Consider the following 20,609-nt stretch of genomic DNA (forward strand, 5'->3'; position numbering starts at 1 on the left):
CATTACCTTGCAACACATTACCTTGCAACACAACATTGCCTTGCATCACATTACCTTGCAACACATTACCTTGCAACACAACATTACCTTGTAACACAACATTACCTTGCCCTGAGCTTATTATTTTGCTTATTTTTGTGTCATCAACGAAATGACTCGCGTTTTTTCTATTCTTTGCTCAAGGTCATTAATGTAGCTTGTGAACAACAAGGGCCCTAAAATCTATCCTTGTGGAATGACACTTGCAACAGCTCACTATTATGGTTTCACGTCATTGATGTAACCTGATTCCTGATATAAATAATTTAGAAACCGACAAGTTGAAGATGAGACACTTGTGCAACATTTGAGGAATATTACGGAAACGTTTTGACATTCAGTGATTTCTTCAGTCCAACACAGAGAGGAACTGGAGTCGATTTTGATTGGACTTTAACACATCGACTTCAGGTTGAGGGACCGATTACCTCAAACTTCTCATTTTCTACCGTTCTTTTCTGTATTAAACTGAAGACTGGTGTACTGCTTCAGTAATAGATTCCCAAATGTTGAACAAGTGTCTCATTCTTCAGTTTCCTGTCAGTCGGCTACGCCTCGATCCATTAAACTGTCCTCCGATTTACCATGTACCGTTACTTTCTTTAAACCTTTTTATAACAGTCCAGTGTGACGGGGTTCTTTTTCTCTTAAAAGTCTTAAGGAAATCCCAGTACACAGCATCATAGTTGTTATTATGACTGACTTAAATGTTCTGCGGAAGTCGGTAAATTAGTCAGTAAGAATCTTGTTACTTATGTTCATTACTGTGGCTACTTATTGTTCATTATTGTCTACTTATTGTTCATTAATGTGGCTGCTTATTGTTCATTATTGTGGCTGCTTATTGCTCATTATTGTGGCTACTTATTGTTCGTTATTGTCTACTTATTGTTCATTATTGTGGCTGCTTATTGTTCATTATTGTGGCTACTTATTGTTCGTTATTGTCTACTTATTGTTCATTATTGTCTACTTATTGTTCATTATTGTGTCTACTTATTGTTCATTATTGTCTACTTATTGTTCATTATTGTGTCTACTTATTGTTCATTATTGTGTCTACTTATTGTTCATTGTGTCTACTTATTGTTCATTATTGTCTACTTATTGTTCATTATTGTGTCTACTTATTGTTCATTATTGTGTCTACTTATTGTTCATTATTGTGTCTACTTATTGTTCATTATTGTGTCTACTTATTGTTCATTATTGTGTCTACTTATTGTTCATTATTGTGTCTACTTATTGTTCATTATTGTGTCTACTTATTGTTCATTATTGTGTCTACTTATTGTTCATTGTGTCTACTTATTGTTCATCACTGTATCCTCTTACTGTTCATCACTGTTCTCTTACTGTTCATCAGTGTGTTCTCTTACTGTTCATCAGTGTGTTCTCTTACTGTTCGTCAGTGTGTTCTCTTACTGTTCATCAGTGTGTTCTCTTACTGTTCATCAGTGTGTTCTCTTACTGTTCATCACTGTGTTCTCTTACTGTTCATCACTGTGTTCTCTTACTGTTCATCACTGTGTTCTCTTACTGTTCATCAGTGTGTTCTCTTACTGTTCATCAGTGTGTTCTCTTACTGTTCATCAGTGTGTTCTCTTACTGTTCATCAGTGTGTTCTCTTACTGTTCATCAGTGTGTTCTCTTACTGTTCATCAGTGTGTTCTCTTACTGTTCATCAGTGTGTTCTCTTACTGTTCATCACTGTGTTCTCTTACTGTTCATCAGTGTGTTCTCTTACTGTTCATCACTGTGTTCTCTTACTGTTCATCAGTGTCTCTTACTGTTCATTACTGTGTTCTCTAACTGTTCATCACTGTGTTCTCTTACTGTTCATTACTGTGTTCTCTTACTGTTCATTACTGTGTTCTCTTACTGTTCATTACTGTGTTCTCTTACTGTTCATCACTGTTCTTTACTGTTCATTACTGTGTTCTCTTACTGTTCATCACTGTGTTCTCTTACTGTTCATTACTGTGTTCTCTTACTGTTCATTACTGTATTCTCTTACTGTTCATCAGTGTGTTCTCTTACTGTTCATCACTGTATTCTCTTACTGTTCATCACTGTATTCTCTTACTGTTCATCAGTGTGTTCTCTTACTGTTCATCAGTGTGTTCTCTTACTGTTCATCAGTGTGTTCTCTTACTGTTCATCAGTGTGTTCTCTTACTGTTCATCAGTGTGTTCTCTTACTGTTCATCAGTGTGTTCTCTTACTGTTCATCACTGTATTCTCTTACTGTTCATCACTGTATTCTCTTACTGTTCATCACTGTATTCTCTTACTGTTCATCAGTGTGTTCTCTTACTGTTCTTCAGTGTGTTCTCTTACTGTTCATCATTGTGTTCTCTTACTGTTCATCAGTGTGTTCTCTTACTGTTCATCAGTGTGTTCTCTTACTGTTCATCACTGTATTCTCTTACTGTTCATCACTGTATTCTCTTACTGTTCATCACTGTATTCTCTTACTGTTCATCAGTGTGTTCTCTTACTGTTCTTCAGTGTATTCTCTTACTGTTCATTACTGTATTCTCTTACTGTTCATCACTGTATTCTCTTACTGTTCATCACTGTATTCTCTTACTGTTCATCACTGTGTTCTCTTACTGTTCATCACTGTATTCTCTTACTGTTCATTGCTGTGTTCTCTTACTGTTCATCACTGTGTTCTCTTACTGTTCATCAGTGTGTTCTCTTACTGTTCATCACTGTATTCTCTTACTGTTCATTGCTGTGTTCTCTTACTGTTCATCACTGTGTTCTCTTACTGTTCATCAGTGTGTTCTCTTACTGTTCATCACTGTGTTCTCTTACTGTTCATCACTGTGTTCTCTTACTGTTCATCACTGTATTCTCTTACTGTTTATTACTGTAATCTCTTACTGTTCATCACTGTGTTCTCTTACTGTTCATCACTGTGTTCTCTTACTGTTCATCACTGTGTTCTCTTACTGTTCATCACTGTGTTCTCTTACTGTTCATTACTGTATTCTCTTACTGTTCATCACTGTGTTCTCTTACTGTTCATCACTGTGTTCTCTTACTCTTCATCACTGTGTTCTCTTCACCACTGTTTTCTTACTGTTCATTACAGTGGCCTCTTATTATATGGCTTAATAATTATTCTAATAATTTACCTACTATTGAGCTCAGGCTCACTGGGTTGTTATTAAGACGTTTTACCTTCCCAGTGATCCATCCTGGACTGTTCCTGTGTGATCCCGACATCAGTATGTGCAACAGTCCATTAATTATTATTCTTCTAGGTAATACATGTATACTCCATATAATATTTAGAAGCATAATATCACAGTGGTAACTCTCCTCGTCAACACATACCGGATGATCAATGGTGCAACCCACTGGTTCAAGTTCTCTTATGCTACACTAGCCTAGCGTTGACCCTCCACTTGTAGCAGATAGTTGTTCAACTTGCACTTGAAAACTCCTTGATTCTGTCAGTGTATCTAGTATTTGATAAATCTGACACATGTGCAACACTTGGGTATCTTTACTATGCAAACGTTTCGCCACACAGTGGCTTCATCAGTCCTATGCTAAGAAGAATGGCTCAAGGTTAGAAGTTTGAGGTAATCCTTCTGATCTTCACTATTCTTTGTAGAGGACTGATGAAGCCACTGTGTGGTGAAACGTTTCCACAATAAAATTCCCCAAGTGTTGCACATGTGTCTAATGTATCAAGTTATCTGTTCTCTGAACCACTTATCTACATACCTAGTATTTGGTACTAGCAGGTTGACAAGCCTTAAATCACAAATCTTAAGACAGTGTTTTCTTATAATGACCATAAAACTCCTAAAACTACAACTACTGTAACTACTACTACTACTACTACTACTACAACTACTACTACTATTGCTGCTGCAACTACTATTACTACTTACACTCGTTTTTCTGGCCTTCTTCATTTTCCTCGACCCAGCTGTGACTTGACAATGATCTAAGTCGTCGTTGTAAGATTCTTCTGCTAAGTGCACGTTTTTCGTAAATGCGTCAGGGGTCGCAGAAAGTGAAAGAGAGGAAGAGAAGCAGCGAGAGGAACAGGAACAGTCACGGAGTGAGCAATCCACTGGATTGTAACACAGCTGAGGGACTCAGATATTACTGACCTCACCAATGGTCAACTGAAGGAGATCAGAGAGGTTCAGATATTACTAATCTCACTAAAATATTAATACACCAATATTCTCCTTGTTTACCAGTGTTCCCCTCTCCCCTGAAGCACCTCTCCTGTGTTTCAAGAGTGTTGTTATTCCCACAGGTCTGCCCTGGGCCATGCTTGTCTTGGTGCGTGCCTCGTCAACAAGCCCATTGTGCGAAACGTCGCGGCATTATTTTATTATATTATCTCTCCAATAAGAGGCACAATGAAGTGGTTAATAAAATCTAGTGTGTTAAAGTCTTACCCTGGTACCACAACAGTTTGATTAAGTTACCACTTACATTACAACTTACTCAAGTCTTGCCCTCGTACCACAACAGTTTGACTGATCAAATTACCACTTAGTCTACAACTTAGCAAAGTTCAATTCCACTTGACCAACTTCATAGTAAGCTTTATCTACTTTCTTAAGAAACAGACTTTATATGGTTGTTTTAATGTTGAACAGCTCTGATCCAAGGAAGTGAAGCTACCTTTCTCTTTTCTGAATCAAACCTGATTATCTCCCATTACCCAGACCATGTATGACCCGTTATTTTCACGAAACAACAACAACAATAATAATAATAATAATAATAATAATAATAATAATAATAATAATAAAAAGACGGAAATATTTTTTATCTGTGCTTACCTGTCATCTCTCACACCTGTCATCTCTCACACCTGTCATCCCTCACACCTGTCAACACTCACCTGTTGAATAAAAGAGATAGAATTATATATTAATATACTGCACACATCTAACTTTCGTCTGTAAGAATACTAGAGAGGTATTCACTAAAAACGTGTAAACTGTGTGAACCAGTAGCAGTGATCTTCAACAAGTCACTATAGACAGTGAAGCTGTCTCAACTCTGGAAAACATGGAACGTAGTCCCAATATTTTAAAAAAGGGGGTCAGACAGGTAGCATTAAACTAGAGGCCAGTGTCACTGACATGTATGGTATGTAAGGTTATGGAGAAGATTATCAGGAGAAGAGTTGTGGAACACTTGGAAACGAGCAGATTCATAAACAATCAGCACGGACTGAGAGATGGTAAGTCATGTCATGATAGAGTACGAAAGTTTGACGACAGAGAGAGAGAGAGAGAGAGAGAGAGAGAGAGAGATTGGTGGACCATATATTTGGACGGTAAGATGTGTGATATAGAACCTCACAAGAAAATGGCACAAAAACTAAAGTGGCAGGCAGGAATAACAGGAAAAAACATTACAGGAAGGAAATGAGTTAATATCCGGGAAGAGGCATCATTAAGGGCGAGTGTGGCGAGTGGGGTTCCACAAGGGTTAGTACTGGGACCAGTACTATTTCCTGGGTATATAAACATGACAAGATATCGGGTGTCCCTATTCACAGACGACGTAAGACTAATGAGAATACAAACAGAAGCAGACAATGACAGACTACGAAATAATCTGGAAAAACTGCGGAATTGGTCTGACAAGTGACTACTAAAATTTAATCCCAGCAAGTGCATTATAAAAATCGGAGAAGAGCAAAGAAGACCGGAAACAAAATACAAATTTGAGAGACAAAATCTGCAAACCTTCTTGAAAGAGAAGGACCTTGGGAATCATTAACTTGTAGGTTCTCTAAACCTTTTACATCAGACCTCCGGGTATGGATGTTTCCGAGGACTGCTAGAGTTATCCAGTTGTGTACACATCAACTGGATAGCCCGAGATTGACCAAAAGAATAGCTTTCAGGAACCTCAACAAGGAGACATTCATAACCTTATACACGGCATTTGTCAAGCGCATCGCGGAGTACACAGCGCCAGTATGAAACCCACTTTTTGTAAAGAACATCAAGAAGCTGCAAAAAGTGAAAAGGTTTGCATCGAAATTAGTCCCTGAGCAGCTGGGCATGAGCTATGAGGAAAGACCTAAATCTGAAGACATTAAGAGGACACAAGGACCAGGAGTGACATGATTACGACGTACAAAATACTGAAAAAAGAGGGTGGACAACGCAAGTCTGAGATGTGGACCGCAGGTATACAAGGCCACAGCTGGAAGTTAAAAACACAGAGTCACTGGGATGTCTGGAAGTACTTCTTTAGCCTTAGAGTGGTCAAGAAGTAGAAAGACCTGGACAACAGAGTGGCAGAAGTAGAATCCACGCACAGCTTTAATAATAGGTATGATAGGGTTCATGCAGCCAGGAGAGTGAACTCAGTAGCAGCCAGCGGAGAGAAGTGAATATTAGAGACGGGATACACAACCAGCACCTTGCAGCCGCATGCGGCCCCCCATGACTTATAAAACAACAAACTACAACTAAATTGTAGCAGTGAGTGTATATACATCGAGATATACATCACTGAGTGTATATACACCGAAAGATACATCAGCATATATACACCGAGATTCATTACTCAGCATATATACATCGAGAGGTACATCAGCGTATATACACTGCGAGTTTGTTTTGATGCCAATTTTTGACATTAAATCATTGTTGACTTGTGGTAAAGCGGTAAGACAAGGCCTTAGTGACCCAGGGTCATGTACAACACCTGGAGAATTAATTGAAGGCATGAGTAGTGACGAGATAAAGATGATTTAATCAGTCCATCAACCTTAGAGAAATAGATTTTGAGGTCGTCAGTCCCTCAGCAATGTGACGCCTCACCTCTGATGCTTCAGCTTCACATTGTGTCAGACCGTGGAGCTCAACTCTTCTCCAGGCTCAAGGACTGACCACATCAAAAACTGTTTCCTGACCTGACTAGGTTAGAGCGTTGGCTTAAGCCAGTAGGAGAATTGGATCTACCTCGCATGGGCCAGTAGGCCTGCTGCAGTGTTCATTCAATCTTATGTTTCTTAAGGTTGATGAACTGAATACATCATCTTTACTTCGCCACTACTAATCATGCCCTTCAATTTATTCTCCGCTGTATTTGACCGATGAAACCTTCCGTGCAGACGAAACGTTTCACCAATAATTGTTGCACATGTGTCTTACTCATCAACTTATCGTGTGTGTGTGTGTGTGTGTGTGTGCGTGTGTGTGTGTGTGTGTGTGTGTGTGTGTGTGTGTGTGTGTGTGTGTGTGTGTGTGTGTGTGTGTGTATGTGTGTGTGTGTGTGTGTGTGGTGACATTTAAGTAAAATTGGTCAATTAGCAAGAACTCATTTAAAATTAAGTCCTTTCTAAAATTTTCTCTTATACGTTTAAAGATATATTTTTTTTCATTTATGTTAATGTAAAAAATAATTTTGTATCCAAAGAACCTCAAAAAACTTACCTAACTTTATTATAACAAGCGCAATTTAATTCAGCCTAATCCAACTAAATATATTTAGATAAGTTTACAATAATTTAATAATAATAAATGAAATATATTTTTTTCGTTAGGTTCAGTTTTTGCGAAATTATTGCATACACCTAGGGAATGGCAGAGAGAATGCATATTTCCTGTATAAAGACAAAAGGGGCAAAAGAGAGTGCAAAAAATTATAGGAGAATAAGTCTGAGTATACCTGGTAAAGTGTATGGTAGAGTTATTATTGAAAGAATTAAGAGTAAGACGGAGAGTAGCATAGCAGATGAACAAGGAGGCTTTAGGAAGGGTAGGGGGGTGAGTAGACCAGTGAAACATACAGGTGAACAGTATTTAGATAAGGGTAAAGAAATTTTTGTGGCATTTATGGATTTGGAAAAGGCGTATGACAGGGTGGATAGGAAGGCAATGTGCCAGACGTTGCAAATGAATGAAATAGGAAGTAGGTTATTGAAAGCAGTGAAGAGTTTTTACCAGGATAGTGAGGCTCAGAACAGAGTATGCAGGAGAGAGGGAGATTATTTCCCAGTAAAAGTTGGCCTTAGACAAGGATGTGTGATGTCACCATGGTTGTTCAATATATTTATAAATGGAGTTGTAAGAGAAGTGAATGCTCGGGTGTTGGCAACAGGTGTGGGGTTAAAACATAAAGAATCTAACACAAAGTGGGAGTTGTCACAGTTGCTCTTTGCTGATGACACTGTACTTTTGGTAGGTTACTTTTGGTAGGTTATGTAAAAGAAAATTAAAAGTGAATATAGGAAAGACTAAGGTGATGATAAAAAAAAATAGGTAACGAAAGATTGGATATCAGATTGGAGGGAGAGAGTATGGAGGACGTGAATGTATTCAGATATTTAGGAGTGGACGTGTCAGCACACGGGTCTATGAAAAATGAGGTGAATCATAGAATTGACGAGGGGAAAAGGTGAGTGGTGCACTGAGGAGTCTGTGGAGACAAAGAACTTTGTCCATGGAAGCAAAGTGGGGAATGTATGAGAGTATAGTTATACCAACGCTCTTATATGTGTGTGTGAAGCATGAGTGGTGAATGTTGAAACAAGGAGAAGGCTGGAAGCAGTGGAGATGTGTCTGAGGGCAATGTGTGGTGTGAATATAATGCAGAGAATTCGTAGTTTGGAAATTAGGAAGAGGTGCTGGCTGAGGAGGGGTTATTGACGTGGTTCGGACATGTTGAGAGGATGGAACAAAATAGAATGACTTCGAGAGTGTATAAATCTGTAGTGGAGGGAAGGCGGGGTAGAGGTCGGCCTAGGAAAGGTTGGAGGGAGGGGGTAAAGGAGGTTTCGTGTGCGAGGGGCTTGTACTTTCAACAAGCATGCGTGAGAGTGTTAGGAGCGAATGGAGACAAATGGTTTTTAGGACTTGACGTGCTGTTGGAGTGTGAGCAAGGTAACATTTATGAAGGGATTCAGGAAAACCGGCAGGCCGGACTTGAGTCCTGGAGATGGGAAGTACAGTGTCTGCACTCTGACACTCTGAAGGAGGGGTGTTAATGTTACAATTTTATAACTGCAGCGCAAGCGCGCCTCTGGCAGGACAGTGATGGAGTGAATGATGGTGAAAGTTTTTTTTTCGGGACACCCTGCCTTGGTGGGAATCGGCCAATTTGTTAATAAAATAAATTTTTGCTTGCCTTACTCGGCAAGAAGAGCATCGCTATTTAAGCCAAAATCCCAAGTTTTTGCCTATTCGGCATATATATATATATATATATATATATATATATATATATATATATATATATATATATATATATATATATTGATGAGGGAAAAAGAGTGAGTGGTGCACTTAGGAGTCTGTGGAGACAAAGAACTTTGTCCTTGGAGGCAAAGAGGGGAATGTATGAGAGTATAGTTTTACCAACGCTCTTATATGGGTGTGAAGCGTGGGTGATGAATGTTGCAGCGAGGAGAAGGCTGGAGGCAGTGGAGATGTCATGTCTGAGGGCAATGTGTGGTGTGAATATAATGCAGAGAATTCGTAGTTTGGAAGTTAGGAGGAGGTGCGGGATTACCAAAACTGTTGTCCAGAGGGCTGAGGAAGGGTTGTTGAGGTGGTTCGGACATGTAGAGAGAATGGAGCGAAACAGAATGACTTCAAGAGTGTATCAGTCTGTAGTGGAAGGAAGGCGGGGTAGGGGTCGGCCTAGGAAGGGTTGGAGGGAGGGGGTAAAGGAGGTTTTGTGTGCGAGGGGCTTGGACTTCCAGCAGGCATGCGTGAGCGTGTTTGATAGGAGTGAATGGAGACAAATGGTTTTTAATACTTGACGTGCTGTTGGAGTGTGAGCAAAGTAACATTTATGAAGGGATTCAGGGAAACCGGCAGGCCGGACTTGAGTCCTGGAGATGGGAAGTACAGTGCCTGCACTCTGAAGGAGGGGTGTTAATGTTGCAGTTTAAAAACTGTAGTGTAAAGCACCCTTCTGGCAAGACAGTGATGGAGTGAATGATGGTGAAAGTTTTTCTTTTTCGGGCCACCCTGCCTTGGTGGGAATCGGCCGGTGTGATAATAAAAAAAAAAAAAATAAATATATATATATATATATATATATATATATATAATGCACACATTTCACCACCACTTCCTCTGCCAGTGATAACCTCCTCACGTCAGTGATATCAGCTGTGTAAAATTGAGTAGTTAATGTAACCAACACACAGCAACATTGTTGCACAACACACAGTAACAGTGTTGCTCAACACACAGTAACACTGTTGCACAATACAAAGTACCACTGTTGCACAACCCACATTAACACTGCTGCACAACATAGAATAACATTGTTGCACAACATACAGTAACATTGTTGCACAATACACTGTACCATTGCTGCACAACACATACAAACACTGTTGCACAACACAGCAACACTGTTGCACAACACACAGTAACATTGTTGCCCAACACACAGTACCACTGTTACACAAGACACTGTAACAATGTTGCGCAGCACACAGAAACACTGTTACACAACATATTCTAACAATGTTACACAACACACAGTAACACTGTTGAACACTACACAGTAGTAATGTTGGACAACATACAGTAACATTGTTACACAACACACAGTAATTATGTTGGTTTAGAAAGACACGTAAGCAAACACTATAACATATTTATTAGAAAACGTTTCGGTCCTGGGACCTTGATCACTTCTAACATACAGAGGTAGAAAGACATTATATATATAGGCGGAGAGTGAGATGTGACGCACGTGACCTGAGGAATGTCATAAGAACATAAGAATGGAGGAACACTGTAGAAGGCCTGCTGGCCCATGCGAGGCAGGTCATTATCAAAACAACCTCTACCTATGAGGAGGACGGGTAGACGATGAAATCATGTGACTCCTGTGTTGTTGGGTTGGTGCTGCTTAAGTATCATGTATGCCAATGTTTTTGAAATTTTGTAGTTTCCAGTGTTGCGTTCTATAGTGTCGGTGACGGCGATTAGTGAGGCTTCTAGGCACCGTCGGCGTCTGAGGTCTGGTTCGGTGAGAACGAGTTGTGCCTCGTTCCAGTTCATCAAATGCCCCGTGGAGTCTCTGTGGAGGACACAGGCGTACCTTACATCGTCTCTGTTAGAGGCATATCGATGTTCATTCAGGCGCACTAAGAGAGGAGTCCTCATTGGCTTCTTCTTGAGAGCTCTTCGCATCTCCAGCCCTTGTTTTCTAGAAGAAGAATGCACTTACATAACACAAGCCTTTACACGTCTTCAGTTCCCATCTTTCTTCATCCGAGATTGCAGACTCAAGGCACAAGCTATCCTCAACAAACCGCCCATGGAACAGCCCCCTAAACAGTTCATAGTACTCCGATGTGGCGATGTTGCCACGAATACTCGCCGGGCACTTGCTATGAGTAACATCAACGTTTCCACCATAAACATCATCTATCAAAGACCTCACTACGAAACGCAGCCCAACACCTCTAACTTCTACAGCAGGCGTCTACACTATCCCCTGTGGGTTCTGTCCCAAGAAATATGTAGGCGAGACAGGCAGAGATCTTGCAGTCCGCCTGAATGAACATCGAAATGCCTCTAACAGAGACGATGTAAGGTACGCCTGTGTCCTCCACAGAGTCTCCACGGGGCATTTGATGAACTGGAACGAGGCACACAACTCGTTCTCACCGAACCAGACCTCAGACGCCGACGGTGCCTAGAAGCCTCACTAATCGCCGTCACCGACACTATAGAACGCAACACTGGAAACTACAAAATTTCAAAAACATTGGCATACATGATACTTAAGCAGCACCAACCCAACAACACAGGAGTCACATGATTTCATCGTCTACCCGTCCTCCTCATAGGTAGAGGTTGTTTTGATAAGGACCTGCCTCGCATGGGCCAGCAGGCCTTCTACAGTGTTCCTCCATTCTTATGTTCTTATGACATTCCTCAGGTCACGTGCGTCACATCTCACTCTCCGCCTATATATATAATGTCTTTCTACCTCTGTATGTTAGAAGTGATCAAGGTCCCAGGACCGAAACGTTTTCTAATAAATATGTTACAGTGTTTGCTTACGTGTCTTTCTAAACCAACTTGTCGGTATTTATTACCAAGGTTTATACCAATAATTATGTTGCACAACACAGTAACAATGTTGCACAACACACTAGTAACACTGTTGCATAACACACAGCAACACTGTTACACAACACAGAGAAACATCGCTACACAACACAGTAACAATGCTGCACAAAACATAGAAACATTGTTATAAAACACACAGGAACCTTGTTCCTGGATGAGAGAGAGAGAGAGAGAGAGAGAGAGAGAGAGAGAGAGAGAGAGAGAGAGAGAGAGAGAGAGAGAGAGAGGGGGGGTGAGAGAGAGAGAGAGAGAGAGAGAGAGAGAGAGAGAGAGAGAGAGAGAGAGAGAGAGAGAGAGAGAGAGAGAGAGAGAGAGAGAGAGAGAGAGAGAGAGAGAGAGAGAGAGAGAGAGAGAGAGAGAGACCGTTATTAACAAAGTGGATCAACTCAATGTTGCTGCCTTGCGTCATATAACAGTAACACGGTGGTAAACACAAGCTTACTTATAGGAGAGGAGAAAGGAGAGAGAGGAAGAGTGAAGAGTGGGAGGGATAGTGGGGGGATGGGGGAAGTGATTGAGGTAAGATAACATACATAACGATCAACACTCGCGTGAAACATTACTAGGTAGTGTTATAAGTACACAGGAAACTATACACCGTCGCTGTAGCCACACATTAGAAGAAAATACATGCGAGAATCACTAGTGAATAACCAGTCCGTGTAACACACTAGAGGAAAATACAAGTGAGAATCACTAGTGGATAACGTCTGTGTCAGTATTTCCACAAGTAATAAAAACCGTAGATTCTCAACCACCTGACACTATTTTCAAGTTTTATTGTTATTGTAATTATTGTTATTGTTGTGATTATTACTTCCCCCTGTGATACTGCTGACAGCCCTCCCTTACTGCTGCTGTCGCTGTTTGTGGCATTACTACCAATACTATTTTTGCAGTTGTTTCTAACCTAATGTTGGTATACACTTCCCTCCGCTGATATCGCCTCTGTTGTAACTGTTGCTGCAACAGCTAAGTTTCTCTGGGAACGTCTAACAGGAAAAAAAAAAAGTAAAATTAAGATAACTACTGAATAAAATAAAAGGTTGTGGAATTGCTAAGAAAGTCAGTCAAAACAAAGGAAAGTAAAAGTCACAACAAAAGAAAGTAAAAGTCACAACAAAAGAAAGTGAAAGTCACAACAAAGGAAAATCACTGATAAATCAGAGACAATTGAACACCATAACAATCATACCAGAGAGAAGAAACGAAGGAATCAAAATGTAAGAAATAGAGAAAAAGAAAGGAAACGGTCCAAGTCAGACCGAAACGTCGTTATAAGTTTCGGTCCCCAATGTGCGAGATATTTGTATAGAGTAAAATCCAAAATACCGTCACGTAGAAAAAGAAGAAACACTGTCATCATTACTCACTCCGTCCAAGTTATAAAATCACTTTGAGTACTGACCCCCACTACTCTCATGGAGGTTCATACACCGTTGATGAGAGACACACGAGTACTGACCCCCACTACTCTCATGGAGGTTCATACACCGTTGATGAGAGACACACGAGTACTGACCCCCACTACTCTCATGGAGGTTCATACACCGTTGATGAGAGACACACGAGTACTGACCCCCACTACTCTCATGGAGGTTCATACACCGTTGATGAGAGACACACGAGTACTGACCCCCACTACTCTCATGGAGGTTCATACACCGTTGATGAGAGACACACGAGTACTGACCCCCACTACTCTCATGGAGGTTTATACACCGTTGATGAGAGACAAACGGGTGAAAATGAAAGAACAGCGTGAATCAATGCTCGGGTGACCTCTCAATGACGTGAAAAACAAATAACGCAGAGAGTTTGTTATATACTCATTATATAATGGCTTGATAAAGCTCCTGGAGCGCGAAACGTTGCCACAATAAAATGTCACATTAGTTGCACTTGTATCCTTTTACTTTACATATTGTCGGTAATTCTACCAACTTTATTACAACAGTTTACCTAGTTGGGTTATTGAGGCTGGGACTTTGGGTAGTTTCAAATTTAGGTTGGATAAGTACATGAGTGGGAGGGGTTGGATTTGAGTGGGACTTTCACATCAGAGCTTATTTCTTGGGTGGCATTGAAAATTGGGTTGGGCAAATGTTTTGTTAGTGGGATGAATTGTAAAGGACCTGCCTAGTATGGGCCACCAGGCCTCCTGCAGTGTTCCTCCTTTCTTATGTTCTTATGTTCTTATATAATATATGCCGTGCTGAATAGGTAAAATTTGCCAATTAGGAAGAACTTATTTAAAATTAAGTCCTTTCTAAAAATTTCTATTATATGTTTAAAGATATATTTTTTCGTTTAAGTTAATGTAAAAAATAATAATGTACCAAAAGCACCTTAGAAAACTTACCTAACCTTATTATAACAAGCGCAATTTAATTTAGCCTGAGCCAACTAAATATATTTTATATAAGTTTACAATAATTTAATAATAAACAAAGACAATGAAATATTTTTTTTTTCGTTAGGATTAAAATGATTTTTGCGATATTACATGTGATTTTGTCTTAAACAGCAACGCTCTTCTTGCCATATAAGGCAAGTGAAAATTTGTGTATGCAATAATTTCGCAAAAATCATTCTGAACCTAACGAAAAATATATATATATATATATTTCATTGTGTTTATTAAATTATTGTAAACTTATCTAAAATATATTTAGCTGCATTAGGCTAAGTTAAATTGCGCTTGTTATAATAAGGTTATGTAAGTTTTCTAAGGTTCTTTTGGTGCAAAATTAATTATTTTTACATTAACACAAAATTTTGGAAAGGACCTAATTTTAAATGAATTTTTGCTAATTGGCCAATTTTTACCTATTCAGCACGACATATATATATGGTATACAGTACCGACAAGATAAATTACTAGACAGACGTGCAACATCTGGGTATCTCTAGTGTAGACGTTTTGCCATCCAGTGGCTTTATCAATACACCTTCAAGGACATAATGTGAAGACTGAAGAACTATGTACAGAAGATGAGGTAATCAGTCCCTCAGTCTTGGGGTTAGCAAAGAGCACTCTTCAACTCCAAGGTTGAGGGACTGATTACCTCATCTTCTGTACATAGTTCTACTGTCTTTCAATTATATCCTTGAATTTGTACTGCTAGGCACTGGATGGCGAAACGTCTACAATATACTCAGATATGGTACATATGTCTAATCCTTCATATTACATATGACATTTGCATAAAATTTAATGGCTCATGCAGGGCTGTGGAGTCGGCACATAAAACCTTTCGACTCCAACTCCGACTCCTTTATTTATGGCACTCCCGACTCCGACTCCTTTATTTATGGCACTCCCGACTCCTACTCCTTTATTTATGGCACTCCCGACTCCTACTCCTTTATTTATGGCACTCCCGACTCGTACTCCTTTAATTATATATCGACATAGGGATTAAATTATATGGTAATTATACATTTGCTATATTAATTGCAAGCATGCAACATGCAAGCCCATTAACCCGTTAAAACTTGGCTCTAAATGCTCTAACAATGTCATTCTACCCTTTTTTTTATTTATTAAAGAAATTACAAACATTCAGTAACCTTATAAAGGACAAAACTTGAAAAATGGAAACAATGAGATAATATTTTTTATAATAAGACTATGAAGTATAAAGTAACAGTAAGAGAAAGAGTCTATAAAAGAAAATCTGTCAGAAACATCTTTCTCCGTTAGCTCAAAAATCTGATGTACATCCTTTGATATTACTAAAAAGTATTCAAATTTAAAACCTACAAAAAATCAAAAGCAATTGAACACCTGAAACAACCTAATAAATAGCTATTTTAAAAGAAATAAACTTAATTAGGTACATAACACTTCCTTCTCTAGGTTAAATTGTTTAATTTATATTCTATACAATTCAAATTTATTAGGAGTCGGAGTCTGTCCTTTTTTACCGACTCCAGTAACCAAAGAATTGCTTCCGACTCCGACTCCACAGCCCTGGAGCCTTCATGAGAGCATAATAATGGAGGAATACCACGGAAGGCCTACTGGTCCATACAATGCAGGTCCTCTCAAAAATAACCATTCCCACCTACCCACTTGTCTAACTTTAGTGTCAGGTACAACAGGAAGTAACTGTTAACTTTACCCTAAGACTACAGATCAGTTAGGTAACTAACACTTGCAGGTAACCAGTTATCTAGTAGCACATGGGTTTGCCCCCAGACAGGCCTCAGCAACATCCTTCCTGCAGGGGTACTTGGAAAAAAAAAAAGGCAACATGCCCAGGTACGCATCACATGGGCCTGTGTCCTCGAATACAGAATGCAAAACGTCGTTAGCACGAGTGTTCCATGTTCTTTGGAAGAGCTTAAATACATGTTAGGTAAAAGGACACAAGTGCAACTAATGCAGCATTTATGTTGGCAACGTTTCGTTCTACGGGAGTTTTGTCAAGCCGTAGTTACGGCTTGACGGTAATTTTACCAACATTATTATAGCTTAGATACAGTTGGAATCCCCCAGAGACTTTAAATATCGCAAAGTTTCGCTATATGAAAGAGGCAGCAGCGTGACGGTGAAAAATTAGACTAGTAGTACTAATTTGCTGATTTTATGGCAAGTCAGGAGGTACACGGCCCAAGTGAACTTGGCTTAGCTGTGAGTAGTTCTGGGATTATCTCCCCCATGGCCAGGTCTCAGACCAGGACTCCTAGGTTGGAAAGAAAATATTACAGGAAAGAGAACTATTGAGAAGCACATTGGAAAGTGTATACCGAATGTAAATAAAGTTTGAAAGATTTACTTGTCATCTTACGTGTTCAAGAAACGGAAAGAAAAGATCAGCAATCCTGCCAGAGAAATAAAAAAGGGTCAAATTCATCTCACAGGAGGGTAATACCTCCCTACATGGTTGCTGTCTACTACGTAATGCTGTCTATATATATAATGACAAAATTACTGAGATTTTGGCAGGTATTACGAACACAGGTAATGAATGGCCCGTGAGACCTGGTCGTAATGGGAACTTGAGCAAACTCAGTAGACTATAATGTATGTTTTGCCTTCACCCACTACATACAGATATGTACACTATGGACAGATAGAATAAGTGTACACGACGGCGACAGATGGCAAAACAGTAGCCAGAGTGCACCGTACTCAACCAGCAGGTAGGCAAGTCTGCCATTGCTGACCATAAGTGAACCATGTTGCTTCAGCTTCGGCGGGCTTGCCTGTGATTGGTCAATGAACCAAGGTACTGATTTAACGACCGGTACCCTACTGATCGTTAAACCCTTAGCACCCGGTCCACTGGTTGGGAGGCAGCCTATATGGGAGTGTGACATACGCCGAATAAATTGTAACATATTTTTTGCATACCACAGCAAGAAAAACAAAAAGCAGATGTGGTCAACACATATTTTTGCAAGGCCATTTGATATATACAACAATAGAGAAATAGCCCATAAAATAAGGCCACTATAGCGGGAGAAGTAGAGGGAAGTGTACTCGGATTTCTAACAGTTCACATACTGGTTTAGAAAGACAAGTAAACAAACACTAGAAAATGTTTCGCTCCTGGGACCTTTATCACTTCCAAGTGGTCAATGTCTCAGGATCGAAACGTTTTCTAATAAATATGTCCTAGTGTTTCCTTATTTGTCTTTCTAAACCAACTTCTCGGTATCCATTATTAAGGTTTAGTTCACATACTAAACAATATAAAATTAAGTTTTAGCAATGTAATATATGCAGAGAGACAATCTTTATTGCGTCACATCTGTGTAGCAGATATAGATAAAAACACTTAGTCATACTTTCGTATCGTCCTCATGGTAAACGCAGATAAAAACACCAGCAACAGCTTCGTATCAGTCCCATAGCAAACAGATAAAAAAAAAAACACCAGCAACAGCTTCGTATCAGTCCCATAGCAAACAGATAAAAAAAAACACCAGCAACAGCTTCGTATCAGTCCCATAGCAAACAGATAAAAAAAACACCAGCAACAGCTTCGTATCAGTCCCATAGCAAACATAAAAAAAAAAACACCAGCAACATCTTCGTATCAGTCCCATAGCAAACATAAAAAAAACACCAGCAACATCTTCGTATCAGTCCCATAGCAAACATAAAAAAAAACACCAGCAACAGCTTCGTATCAGTCCCATTGCAAACAGATAAAAAAAACACCAGCAACAGCTTCGTATCAGTCCCATAGCAAACAGATAAAAAAAAACACCAGCAACAGGACTCAAGAAATCGTAATGACACGATTGCAAATAAACCATACCCCCGGCCGGGATTGAACCCGCGGTCATAGAGTTTACCAGCAACAGCTTCGTGTCAGTCCCATAGCAAACATAAAAAAAAACACCAGCAACAGCTTCGTATCAGTCCCATAGCAAACATAAAAAAAAACACCAGCAACATCTTCGTATCAGTCCCATAGCAAACAGATAAAAAAAAAACACCAGCAACAGCTTCGTATCAGTCCCATAGCAAACATATAAAAAAAAACACACCAGCAACAGCTTCGTATCAGTCCCATAGCAAACATAAAAAAAAAACACCAGCAACAGCTTCGTATCAGTCCCATAGCAAACATAAAAAAAAACACCAGCAACAGCTTCGTACTCTTCTCATAACAAACATTAAAACACCAGCTACAGTTTCGCGTCATAACTTGCAGACGATGCCAAAACAAGTATGAGAACCATCTCAGTGAAGGACAGAAAAATTACAAACATATCAACCAAGTCTTCCGGTGGGCAAATCAAAATCTCATGATGGTCACTGGTGACACATTCTGTCTAGATATGACAAAGATGAACTCAAAACAAGCAGAGACAACAAACCGAAGACATATGTCATGCAACGAAAGGAGAGGGGCAAAAGACTTTGGAATAATAATGCAGGAAAAGCCAAGAAAACGATAGACAACATTTGAAACACGAGTAAGCGCAATCTGTACATATTCCGGTTCTGATATCTCTCCTGCTTTAAAAGTCGCTGTGAACACAAAACAATATTCAAGACACGAAAGCACAATTGTTTTCAGTAGAACCATCACTGGCACGACTTCGTGAAAATGATGGTAATATTCAACTTGATTGTGCTAGCATGTCTCTAATATTGTTCAGTGCTCAATGTGCACTTCAAGGCATGAGGGACAGAGCTGGAAAATGTACATCTCGTACTGCCTACATAGAGTCAATAACACATTAATACTACTAGGAATGCCTCGAAGCACTTAGAATGTACTGTCTGGAACAGAGAAGGGAGAAATATTTGATAATGTATAAATGAAAGATATTTGAAGGTCAGGTCCCAATCTATATACACTACCATAACTTACTGGAGTGAAAAATATTGCGAGGAAGTGTGGAATAAATCCAGTGTAAAGAATCAAGCCATTGTCACAATAAAAGAAGCCTGTGTTAACATGAGCGGTCCTGTAGATATAAATCCAGATGTTAACCCTTTTTGGGGGCTTAGTTTCTAGGCCTTTTGTGTATTTTTATGCGTTTGTACTACCGTACACAGGATGGATAATGAAGTATAAAATAAACTAGCCACTTCGGGGACAAAATCAATCAAGACTTTTCAACCTGCTACCGGAAAATTTCGGAAATACTGTCGGGACAGAGACAGTCACCACAGTTTGATTTACCAGGCTGTGATAGCTATGTGGGCTTGCAGGCTGCTAACAACAACAGCCTGGTTGACCCAGGAATTCACAAGGAAACCCTACTTTAAGACGGTCTGACGGCAGAACCCTCGAGAGCGCAGGTATGCACAGAGGTGTATATCTCCGCCCTCTGTGAATATACGCCACTATGAATATAAGCAAGAGGTGTGCATTTCATTGTATATATACCGTGAGGTGTGTATTTCTGTGTATATACACTGAGAGGTATGTATCTTATAGCACCACTGTAAATATACGCGAAGAGGTGTTCATATGTTTGTATATATACCGTGAGGTGCGTATATATATTATATACACATTTAATCTACATTTAGGTATTAAAATATTCTAAGGCTTGAGTACATGACTTGCATTCTTAATAACACACGCACAGTCGATAGACTTCAGACTTAATGTCATAGGTAATCTAAGCTTTAGGTAACCTGACGCCATAGGTAACATGGAGAAGTTTTCAAACTTGATGGGGTACTGTAGGGAATGTCATGAGAGACGAGGAGGTATGGTTACATAATATCAGCTGGCAGCAGGAGGCTCTTACAGTTGCAGTAGAGCAGCAGCAGCAGCCAGCGTTGTGTACAAGAACTGGTCTGACTGATTAATAAAATGGTCACAATACAGTGGTTGCAAAATTTTTTGTATTATCACTACAACTACTGCTGCTGCTGTCGCTACTGCTACTATAGTTAATAATACTACTGCAGCTAATTCCACGTTCACAACCACCACAACTACTACCACTACAACTACTATTACTACCC

General features: G+C 39.6%; 1 protein-coding gene across 10 annotated transcripts in view; it reads right to left on the reverse strand.

The window, feature by feature from the left end:
* The window catches only part of LOC128699669 (serine-rich adhesin for platelets-like), a 1,564,428-nt gene that overhangs the window by 704,759 nt on the left and 839,060 nt on the right, over positions 1–20,609 (reverse strand). The window contains exon 2 of one of the 10 annotated variants that reach the window (XM_070099417.1): positions 4,865–4,926. The exons of the other annotated variants lie outside the window; for them this stretch is intronic. The gene's annotated coding sequence lies outside the window, so the exon portion shown is untranslated. The remainder of the gene's footprint in view (positions 1–4,864; positions 4,927–20,609) is intronic. 10 annotated transcript variants of the gene reach the window in all.

Source organism: Cherax quadricarinatus, chromosome 67 (assembly GCF_038502225.1).
Source record: "Cherax quadricarinatus isolate ZL_2023a chromosome 67, ASM3850222v1, whole genome shotgun sequence".
NCBI lineage: Eukaryota > Metazoa > Arthropoda > Malacostraca > Decapoda > Parastacidae > Cherax > Cherax quadricarinatus.